Raw genomic sequence first — 11,702 nt, 5'->3', positions numbered from 1 at the left:
TGGTGCTGTGTGTGTTGTGCTGTGTGTGCATGTGCATCTGTGTGTGCATGTGTGCTGTGCTGTGTGCATGTGTGTGTCCATGTGGACACATGTGTGTGCACATGTGTGTGTGTGTGTCCATTGTGGTGCTGTGTGTGTTGTGCTGTGTGTGTGCATGTGCATCTGTGTGTGCACTGTGCTGTGTGTGTTATGCCGTGTATGACCCATGTGTGTGTGACCTGAAAGTGGACCAGCGACTTCTCTGTTGGGAGAAGGATGGGAGCCAACAGAAAGCAGAAGAACACGGAAGGGTGAATGTAAGCAGAACATATGATATGCCATCATGAAACTCAGTACTTTAAAACATTTTTAAGAAAAAGGCAATCAAAAGATATGAATTTAACTTCCTTACAGAAATCATTCACCCTAGTGTGCACAGCAATCGTGACTGCGTCATTCCCTGTCTGTTCTGTGTGTCACCCCAGCTTGTGTAAAGCAGAAAATGTTGCCCTGAGCAAGGCCACAGCGCTGCACTGGTTTCTGTGGTTTGGATTTAGATTTTCCTGGGCCATTTTTGGTTGGTTTTGGTGGTGCTGGGGATGTAACCCAGGATGAAGCAAGCTGTAGTGGCCATTCCTGGTTGTCAACTTGACTGTGTCTGGAATGAACTACAAACCGGAACTGGAAGGCTTACCTTTGATCCTGATCTTGACGCTGGGAGATACAAGTTTCTGACCTGGATCTTGGTATGGAGATCTTGAGTCAAAGTGGCATTCCATATTCCTCAGTTGAGAATTCTTCGTTTAGCTCTGTAACCCGTTTTTTGATAGGGTTATTCGATTCTCTGGAGTCTAACTTCTTGAGTTCTTTGTATATATTGGATATTAGCCCTCTATTGGATGTAGAATTGGTAAAGATCTTTTCCCAATCTGTTGGTTGCTGTTTTGCCTTATTGACAGTGTTCTTAGCATTACAGAAGCTTTGCAATTTTATGAGGTCCCATTTGTCCATTCTTGATCTGAGAGCATGAGTGATTGGTGTTTTGTTCAGGAAATTTCCCCTGTACCCATGTGTTCAAGGGACTTCCCCATTATTCTATTAGTTTCAATATATCTGGTTTTATGTGGAGGTCTTTGACCCACTTGGACTTGAGCTAGAATGGATCAGTTTGCATTCTTCTACATGCTGACTTTCAATTGAACCAGCACTATTCATTGAAAATGCTGTCTTTTTTCCACTGGATGGCTTTAGCTCCTTTGTCAAAGATCAAGTGACCATAGGTGTGTGGTTCATTTCTGGGTCTTCAATTCTATTCCATTGATCTACCTGCCTGTCTCTGAACCAATACCATACAGTTTTTATCACTATTGCTCTGTAATACTGCTTGAGGTCAGGGATGGTGATTCCCCTGGAAGTCCTTTTATTGTTGAGGATAGTTTTCGCTATTCTGGGTTTTTTGTTATTCCAAATTAATTTGCAAATTGCTCTTTTTATCTCTATGAAGAATTGAGTTGGAATTTTGATGAGGATTGCATTGAATCTGTAGATTGCTTTTGGTAAAATGGCCATATTTACTATGTTAATCCTGCCAATCCATGAACATGGGAGGTCTTTCCATCTTCTGAGATCTTCTTCAATTTCTTTCTTCAGAGACTTGAAGTTCTTGTCATACAGATCTTTCATTTGCTTGGTTAGAGTCACATCAAGGTATTTTATATTATTTGTGACTATTATGAAGGGTGTCGTTTCCCTAATTTATTTCTCACCCTGTTTATCCTTTGAGTAGAGGAAGGCTACTGATTTGTTTGAGTTAATTTTATACACAGACACTTTGCTGAAGTTATTTATCAGGTTTAGTAGTTCTCTTGTGGAACTTTTGGGACCACTTAATTATACTATCATATCACCTGCAAAAGTTGATATTTTGACCTCTTCCCTTCCAATTTGTATACCTTCTCTTTTTGTTGTCTGATTGCTCTGGCTAGAACTTCAAGAACTATATTGAATAAGTAGGGAGAGAGTGGGCAGCCTTGTCTAGTCCCTGATTTTAGTGGGATTGCTTCAAGTTTCTCTCCATTTAGTTTGATGTTGGTTACTGGCTTGCTGTATATTGTTTTTACTATATTTAGTCTTGAATTCCTGTTCATTCCAAGACTTTTGTCATCAAGGGGTGTTGAATGTTGTCAAATATTTCTCAGATTCTAATGAGGTGATCATGTGGTTTTTTTTCTTTGAGTTTGTTTATATAGCGGATTACATTGATGGGTTTATATATTGAACCATCCCTGCATCCCTGGGATAAAGCCTACTTGATCATGATGGATGACTGTTTTGATGTGCTCTTGGATTCAGTTTGCAAGAATTTTATTGAATATTTTTGCATCAATATTCATAAGGGAAATTGGTCTGAAGTTCTCTTTATTTGTTGGGTCTTTGTGTGGTTTAAGTAGAAGTGTAATTGTGGCTTCGTAGAACAAATTGGGTAGTGTTCCCTCTGTTTCTATTTTGTGGAATAGTTTGAAGAGTATTGGTATTAGGTCTTCTTTGAAGGTCTGATAGAATTCTACACTAAGCCCATCTGGTCCTGGGATTTTTTGTTGTTGTTGAGACTTTTAATGACTTCTATTTCTTTAGGGGTCATGTGACTGTTTAGATGGATCCTGATTTAACTTTGGTACTTGGTATCTGCCTAGAAAATTGTCCATTTCTTCCAGATTTTCCAGTTTTGTCGAATATAGGCTTTTCGAGTAGTATCTGATAATTTTTTGAATTTCTTCAGTTTCTGTTGTTATGTCTCCCTTTTCATTTCTGATTCTGTTAATTTGGATACTCTCTCTGTGCCCTCTGGTTAGTCTGGCTAAGGGTTTATCTATCTTGTTGATTTTCTCAAAGAACCAACTCCTGGTTCTTTGTATAGTTCTTCTTGTTTCTACTTGGTTGATTTCAGTCCTGAGTTTGACTATTTCTTGCTGTCTACTCCTCTTGGGTGTGTTTGCTTCTTTTTGGTCTAGAGCTTTCAGGTGTGCTGTCAAGCTGCTAGTGCATGCTTTCTCCAGTTTCTTTTTAGAGGCACTCAGAGCTATGAGTTTTCCTCTTAGCACTGCTTTCATTGTGTCCTATAAGTTTTGGTATGCTGTACCTTCATTTTCATTAAATTCTAAAAAGTCTTTAATTTCTTTAATTTCTTCCTTGACCAAGCTATCATTGAGTAGAGTGTTGTTCAGTTTCCATGTGTGCAGGCTTTCCATTGTTTTTGTTGTTATTGAAGACCAGCCTTAGTCCAGGGTGATCTGACAGGATGCAAGGGATTATTTCTTGTATTTATTATATCTTCTTGTATCGATTGAGGCCTGTTTTGTGACCAATTAGATGGTCAGTTTGGGAGAAGGTACCATGAGGTGCTGAGAAGAAGGTATATTCTTATGTTTTAGGATGAAATGTTCTATAGATACCTGTTAAATCCATTTGGTTCATAACTTGTTAGTTTCACTGTGTCTCTGTTTAGTTTCTGTTTCCATGATCTGTCCATTGATGAGAGTGGGGTATTGAAGTCTCCCACTATTATTGTGTGAGGTGCTATGTGTGCTTTGAGCTTTAGTGAAGTTTCTTTTATGAATGTGGATGTCCTTCCATTTGGAGCATAGATGTTCAGAATTGTAAGTTCATTTTGGTAGATATTTTTCCTTTGACAAGTATAAAGTGTCCTTCTTTGTCTTTTTTGATAACTTTTGGTTGAAAGTTGATTTTATTCGATATTAAAATGACTACTCCAGCTTGTTTCTTGGAACCATTTGCTTGGAAAATTTTTTTTCAGCCTTTTGCTCTGAGGTAGTGTCTGTCTTTGTCACTGAGATGCATATCCTATAGGAAGCAAAATGCTGGGTCCTGTTTACATACCCAGTCAATTAGTTTATGTCTTGTTATTGGGGAATTGAATCCATTGATGTTAAGAGATATTAAGAAAAAGTGACTGTTGCTTCCTGTTATTTTTGTTGTTAGAGGTGGAATGATGTTTGTGTGGCTCTCTTTTTTTGGGCTTGTTGAATGATTACTTTCTTGCTTTTCCTAGGGTGTAGTTACCTTACTTATGTTGGAGTTTTTAATCTATTGTACTTTGTAGGATTGGATTTGTGTGAAGATATTATGTAAATTTTGTTTTGTCATGGAATTTCTTGATTTCTCCATTTATGTTAATTGAGAGTTTTGCTGGATATAGTAGCCTGGGTTGGCATTTGTGTTCTCTTTGGGTCTGTATGACATCTATCCAGGATCTTCTGGCTTTCGTAGTCTCTGGTGAGAAGTTTGGTGTAATTCTGATAGATCTACCTTTATATGTTACTTGACCTTTCCCCCTTACTGCTTTTAATATTCTTTCTTTGTTTTACGCATTTGGTGTTTTGACTATTATGTGATGGGAGGAGTTTCTTTTCTGGTCCAATCTATTTGGAGTTCTGTAGGCTTCTTGTATGTTTATGGGCATCTCTTTCTTTGGGTTAGGGAAGTTTTTTTTTTTCTATAATTTTGTTGAAGATATTTACTGGCCCCTTAAGTTGGGAGTTTTCGCTCTCTTCTATACCTATTATCCTTAGGTTTGGTCTTCTCACAGTGTCCTGGATTTCCTGTGTGGCAGATGTTGTGGTCTCCTCACCTTTGATCCTGAGCGATTTAGAGCACCTGGGAGTCGGGCTTCCTCTGGGTGTTGTGGGACTGGGTGCGGAACCAGCATCCAGTGTCTGCTCAGGGCACTGGTTCAGACTGGAAGCCACATTTTATTTTTATTATCAGCCCTATAACTCTGAGTCAAAGAATCTAAACAATGTCTCCAACAAAGCAAAAACATTTATTATATGACAGCTTGCTTTCAGGCTGTCAGTATTAGCAATTTTTAAACACTCCAAACAAGAAAATACCTGAACTGGTGGTTTTATGAATAGCAAATGCTAACACCTAACTCCTTTTACTTAAATTCATTTATCATTTGTGCTGTGAAGCAGGAAAAGTTGATTTTAGCTAATCTGTCTCATTTACTGAGTTCTATTCCTCCAGGGCCATACCCTGGATAACCCGATCTTTAAACTACACTTCAGAGAGAGCTTTAAGTATATTGTAAAAGTAGGGCTTGAATCTCTTAACAATTTTCCTAGCCAGTCAGAGTTTCTCAACTCTCTAGTTTCCGTTGCTCCAACTATACTGTTCGAGTTTGCTTAGGGGCAGATCTCCCAAGAAGATTCCTGGAGTCGTGGTCTTATTTAGAAATTCCTTATCACGATTTCCACAGCATAAGGGACATGTCCAAATAAGTCCAGATCAAGTTATTCCCCTAAAAGCAGAAGTGATAGTAAGTTTAGGACTTTCCTAAAAAGATTCAGATATAAAATGAATCACAGGGTTGGGGATTTAGCTCAGTGGTAGAGCGCTTGCCTAGCAAGCGCAAGGCCCTGGGTTCAGTCCCCTGCTCTGAAAAAGAAAAAAAAAGAATCACAATGCAGAAAGTTCCCAAGAATACCACGCACAGAGCACAACACGTAAAAGTGAGGGACAGAACGACAGAGATCGCAGCATCCGGCTCAGCCTTGCTGGAGCTGTGTCAAACAGCTGTGCTGGCTTCATGGTTCTTGCCGTTTTCAGGAAGCATGGGGGTTCGCTACAGCCCTCTGTAACAGAGTTTTGCAAGGGAAGAAGTTACCGTGCCCAATTGACCCAGAAGAACATTCACAAACACAAATGAATGCTACCAACCTACATCCACACGCCGCTTCCAACGTTTATGGTCATTATTGGCTTTAAGGTTGTTTTTAACCTGTGGAGTATCCTCAGCAAATCATTACCACAACACACACACACACACACACATGCACACACACACACATGCACACACACACATGCGCACGCACACACACATGCACACACATGCACACACACATAACACACATACACACACATACACACACATGCACAGACACACACACACACACACACACACACACACACGCCCCTCTGAGTCCTGGTCGTGCAAGCTTATATAACTTATGGTTAAAGCTGTGCATTTGGTTTCAGTTGTAGAATCTCATTGCATGGGAAACCCAAGGTGGATTAAGTTTGGCTATGCCCCATTCTTGAAGGCAAACTTAAACAGGCTAAGCACATGGTAAAATAGCAGGTTAAATATACAGTCTTTGGGGGGGGGGGAGTGTCAGGGTTTTATTATGTAGCCCTGGCTATCCTGAAGTAAGTAGACCAGGTTGGCCTTGAACTCAGAAAGATATGCTTGCTTTTGTCTTCCAAGTCTTGGAATCAAAGGCGTGAAGTAGAAATCCTGGTAAGTATATGGTCTAAATGATCTCAAGGCAAATTATTAACTCACCTGCAAGGTCTAACACAAGTTCAGTGTCCAGCCTGGAGAGACAGCTCAACAGCTCACTGGCTGCTCTCCCGAAGGACCCAGGTTTGATTCTCAGGACCCACACAGAGGCTCACAGATATCTGTAACTCTAGTTTCAGGGGGAGGGGGTGGATCTAACAACAAACTCCTCTGACCCTCTGTGGGCCCCAGGTCCACACATGATACACAGACATGTATGCAGGCAAAACACTCAAATATATTTTAAGAAGTGTTTAAAAAGTAAAAGCAGCTGACCATGGTGGAAAACGCCTTTAATCCCAGCACTCAGGAGACAGAGGCAGGCCGATTTCTTTGAGGTTGATGCCAGCCTGGTGTACAAAGTGAGTTCCAGGACAGCCAAATCTGTTACGCAGGTAAGCCCCATCTAGGAAAACAACAAGAACAAAAGAGTAAGAATAAACAAATAGAGAAAACCCTTTCTTTCTGCCTCTCGAGGTATTTTCAGGAAATGTGTTCACACAGCTGTCACTGTGTCTGAGTCCATACAAAGCTGCTGATGGCTGGGCTGTGCAGAGATAATCAATTAGACCTGTAGTGAGGACCAAGCATTCTGGACAGCTCTTCTGAGGCTCCTCAAGGCCATTGCTGCCCCAGCATCCCTAGTCAGTGAAGATGACTTTCTGTTGCCAGCTCCCCCTGCAGTGAGCACCACTGGCTACTATGGCCTCCTGTGACTTCTCTCTGCTCTTCTTCCTGCCTCTGTGATCCTGGGAGTGAGAAGGAGCTCCAGCCACCATGTGTAGATCAGTAGCTTCAACAGTGGCACAAGGATGGCCAGGTGCTCAGAGGCTCCCCTTGTGATCCCCAGGTTATGTCCGGTCTGAGGTCTTGTGTCAGACAACCTTGATCCGCAGACCCTCAAGCTGTGCTCTCTCCTTGTTAGCGCAGTGGAATATCACTCTGCAAACATAAAAAATGGTCTTCACCGTCGAGCTTCTTGTTGATAGGCCTAGTCTGTTTGTTCCCTTCCAGCTACCGTGGGCCTCTAACAAGGCCACCGCTGGCGAGCTCTGGTGCGTCTATCGCCACTGCACAGGCCACTCCTTGAAGCTTCTGATCAGGAACACAGTTTGGTGAGAGTTTAGCATCTCTCCATCCTGATCTCCATTCTCCCAAGGCACCCCTCTTAGAAACAGAAAGTAAACACAGCACTACCTGAGGACCCAGCTATACCACTCCTGGGCATAGACCCAAAAGATGCCCCAACATATAACAATGACACGTGCTCCACTATGTTCATAGCAGCCTTATTTATAATAGCCAGAAGCTGGAAAGAACCCAGATGCCTTTCAGAAGAGGAATGGATACAGAACATGTACATTTACACAATGGTGTGCTACTTAGTTATTAAAAACAATGATTTCATGAAGTTCTTAGGCAAATGGATGGAACTAGAAAATACCATCCCAAGTGAGGTAACCCAGTCACAAAGAACACACATGATATGCACTCACTGATAAGTGGATATTAGCCCAAAAGCTCAGATTACCTAAGATACAATCCACAGACCACATGAAGCTCAAGAAGAAGAAAGGGAAAGGTGCAGATGCTTCAGTCCTTCTTAGAAGGGGGAACAAAAATACTCACAGGAGGAAATACAGAGACAAAGTGTGGAACAGAGACCAAAGGAAAGGCTATCCAGAGACTACCCCACATGGGGATGCATCCCATATGCATCCACCAAACCCAGACACTATTGCTGATGCCAAGAAGTGCTTGCTGACAGGAGCCTGATATAGCTGTGTCCTGAGGGGCTCTGCAAATACAGAGGTGGATGCTGGCAGCCAACCATTGAACTGAGAACAGGGTCCCCATCGGAGGAGTTAGAGAAATGACTAAAGAAGCTGAAGGGGATTGCATCCCCATAAGAACACACTATTAACCAACCAGACCCTCCAGAGCTCCCAGGGACGAAACCACCATCCCAGGGGAGCACAGGAATGGACCCATGGCTCCATTCACATATGTAGCAGAGGACTACCTTGTCAGGCATCAATGGGAGGAGAGGCGCTTGGTCCTGTCAAGGCTCGATGTCCCAGTATAGGGGAATGTCAGGGTTGGGAGGTGGGAGGGAGTGGGTGGGTGGGTGAGGGAGCACCCTCATAGAAGCTTGGGGGGATGGTGGTGGGTTTCTGGAAGGGAAACCAGGAAATAGGATAACATTTAAAATGTAAATTAAAAATGCAATTAAAAACATGTCAGAAAAAAAAAAAGAAACAGAGTGAGGGTGAGGGTCTTCCTGTGCTATGCTACAGAGGAAAGCACACCTCCATCCGGTCTAGATTTCTGAGACAGGTCTCACTATGCAGTCCTGGGTAGCCTTGAACTGTGAAACTCACAGAGAAACCTGTCTTTTGAGTGCTGGGGCTAAAGGCATGCACTACCACGCTCAGCTCAACACATTTTAACGTCTGTAAGACATAACGTGTCTCCTTTTTTAGCCTTCTCTTTGGTCTCAAGGAAGGTTGTTTAGCCCCGGGAACTGGTGAGAATAGAGGCCTGGGGAGAGCGCATAGAGGATAAACAGTGGTAGGGCAGGGAGGGCTAAGGGCTAAGCGCATGCGCATGCGAGCTTGCAGAGCTTGTTCACTGCTGACTCAGCACTGCAGGACCCAACGCTACAAAGGTGTGCTTTGAGGCTTGCCTCCTCCCTGCCCCACCCACACTGAAGGCAGCCACTGGCAGTTCTGAGTGACAGTTACAACACTGTCACAGCGGTCTTCTGTGGGAGGGATTCACAGCCTCACACTGTGCACAAGCAGGACTTGGGTACAGACAATCTCTCACTCCTGCTGTTCCCGAGAGCCAGTCAGACTTGGCTGCCACTCCATGGGTCCTAAGGAGAGCCTTGAGCTCTTAATATTAATTGCCCTGAAGTGTGATGATGCGACAGCAACCACAGCGAAACCAGCTGCTTGGATGTAACCACGGCGGCCGAATACGTTTAAAGAGCTTCAGGAAAAAAAAAAAAAAAAAAGAATTGTATCTGGGCTAATTTTGGATTTCATTTCAAGTCAGAAAGTTCCATTTCCTGAATATATAATTATATCAAGTATACAGGGGTACAAGCTCCACAATGAGTATCTTGTTCTTTGGAATAGATCCTTACCTTGCTTGCTTGGTGGTCTCAAACTCACTGCCATGAAGCTGAGGAAGACCTTGAACTCCTGACGCTCCATCTCTACCTTCAGAGTTCTGAGATTACAGGCATATGCCACCATGTCCAGTCTATGTGGTATGAGGATTGAATCCAGGGCTTTGTAGCTCCTAGGCAAGTACTCTACCAACTGAATTCCAGATTCAACAGATTTGGTTGAAAGGACTTTAAAAACTCTCGTACCCCTCCCCTTCCCCCTCTTCCCCCTCCCCCTCCCCTTCGTCCTCCCCCTCCCCCTTCTCCGTGTGTTTGTGTGTGAGTTTGCTCATCCGTCCCAAGTGTGTCCTTGTTACCAATGTGTGTCCAGCTAGTCTATCAACATCTTTCCATTCATTTGTTGTCATGGTGATCTGAAGGGCCAGCTCTGGGTCTACCTGCAATTTGTTTGTCCCAGGTCTCCATGGAGATAAAGCAAATGCTTTCTTTTCTTGGGGCTGATGTCAGAGGAATCCTGCTGCTTTTGTAGTCTTCTGAGAAAACCAGATTCTGTGTCTCAAAGTGAAGCCTCGCGGATCCTGGTGTTGCAGAAATGTCAGAACTACAGAGACGACCACTGCCTCCACAGTGAATGGGTGTCAGAGAAGTGAACTGACTGGGTACACAAGCCCTAACTGCAACCAGCCACATGAGCCGTGCTTCCTGACTCTGCTGTTTCCGGTGTCACTGCAGAGCTGCTCCGGTACCCTCCTGGTGGGAGTCCAGAGGCGCTAGTCTCTACACGTGGTAGGGGAGCAGGGTTAAACTGTAAATACTAAAGTTTATTCACTTTTCCAAAACCTGGGTCAGGGTTTGGTTAATCCACCACTGGAGGTCAGGCCAGCATAGGATATGGTATCTCTGAGGCTCGTGAGCTGTGACATGTCACCACTAGGTGGCAGCCTCCTGATCCTTTTCCGCTGCCCCTTTCCTGTCCTTTTCCTGAGCTTCTGACTGCGCCTGACTGTCACTCAGTTCAGGACAGCAAAAGCGACAGGAAAATTGTATATAACAAGCACCACGCTGGAAATTACAGGAAACCGCAGCAAAGTGCTCTTATGACAGAGGGAGGCAATTGCCACAGTGCTGTTTGATGTTATTTATAACAGCCCAAACAACAAAACAAACAAAAACGATAATCAGAAATAACCTAAATTTATTTGGCAAGAGAAAAAAAATACATAGTTATCAGAATTGCTACTTTTGTGCTACTATGACCAAAATCTGGCAGAACCAACAAGAGGGAAGAGAAAGCTTCTCTCTCTCTCTCTCTCTCTCTCTCTCTCTCTCTCTCTCTCTCTCTCTCTCTCCCCCTCCCTCCCTCCCCCTCTCTCCAGTTTTACGAGCAGACTTTCAAATCCACCATAGGGAAGGAATAGTAGCTGGGCAGTTCTTTCTGTGGTGGCAGGGACATGTATATGGCAGAGGATGTTGCAGAGTCTGGAGCCTGACAAGCGGATTCCAGCTTGAGCCTGGAGCAGGGCTACGGACCTCAGAGGCATGCCTCCCTCTAGTGGTGACCTACTTCCTCGAGCCAGGCTCGACCTCGAAAAGGTTCCAGTGTCTCAAAATGGTGCCACCAGCCGGAGACCAAGTGCCTGCCCCAAGTGGGAACCTGAAGAGAGTGGGCTAGACCTAAAGCACCCCTGTCACACACTGGAACTTGTACGGCACCGAAAGTGAAGGAACTGCAGTTTACGCGAGAGCGAAAAGGCGTGGGGAAATGTACGCAGCCGCACACTCAACGCTGGGGTGGGACGAATACTGTTCCACACAGCTCCGAGATCCGAACTCGGTGAACGATGATGCCTTAGTGTCTTTCCCCAATGTTACCATAAAATACTCTGACAAAAGCAAGTGAGAAAATAAACTGTAATTCTTTCTAAGAATTACTTTGGCTCATAGGTCAAGCCACAGCCTACCATGTTGGGAAGGTAAGGCATGGTGCCAAGAACTTGTAGCAACTCGCCCTATGTTACAGGGTATAACTGGTCCCATGTTACAGAGAGAAGACAATGAACAAAGGCATGCTGGAGCTCAGCTCATGGTCCCCACCAGCTCACTGCCGACCCCTATGCCACTAGGTCCTGCCTACAGTTAAGACTAACATAAGGGCACCCCCTGGGTGTTCTCTCCCAGGAGAGTCTAGATTTTGTCCAGGTGACAACACTAACCATCACAGAGGAC

General features: G+C 43.8%; 1 long non-coding RNA gene across 4 annotated transcripts; it reads right to left on the bottom strand.

Moving 5' to 3' along the window:
* Nucleotides 1-4,800: 4,800 nt before the first annotated feature.
* On the bottom strand, nucleotides 4,801-10,204 carry LOC120098255 (uncharacterized). Of its 4 annotated transcripts, XR_015642695.1 has the most exons (4): nucleotides 9,914-10,204; nucleotides 9,492-9,669; nucleotides 6,617-6,746; nucleotides 4,801-5,633 (listed from the first exon to the last, which is right to left on the bottom strand). It is a non-coding gene; the product is annotated as an uncharacterized LOC120098255 (long non-coding RNA). The 4 variants fall into 4 exon arrangements; XR_015642697.1 differs by lacking the exon at nucleotides 9,492-9,669; XR_015642698.1 differs by lacking the exon at nucleotides 9,914-10,204 and having other exon boundaries at nucleotides 4,801-5,299; nucleotides 9,492-9,727.
* Between the last annotated feature and the right edge of the window lie 1,498 nt (nucleotides 10,205-11,702).

Source organism: Rattus norvegicus, chromosome 18, assembly GCF_021556685.1.
Source record: "Rattus norvegicus strain SHRSP/BbbUtx chromosome 18, alternate assembly SHRSP_T2T, whole genome shotgun sequence".
Lineage (NCBI taxonomy): Eukaryota > Metazoa > Chordata > Mammalia > Rodentia > Muridae > Rattus > Rattus norvegicus.
The sequence above is the reverse complement of the archived record's forward strand: the minus strand, read 5'-3'. Positions and strand labels throughout refer to the sequence as shown.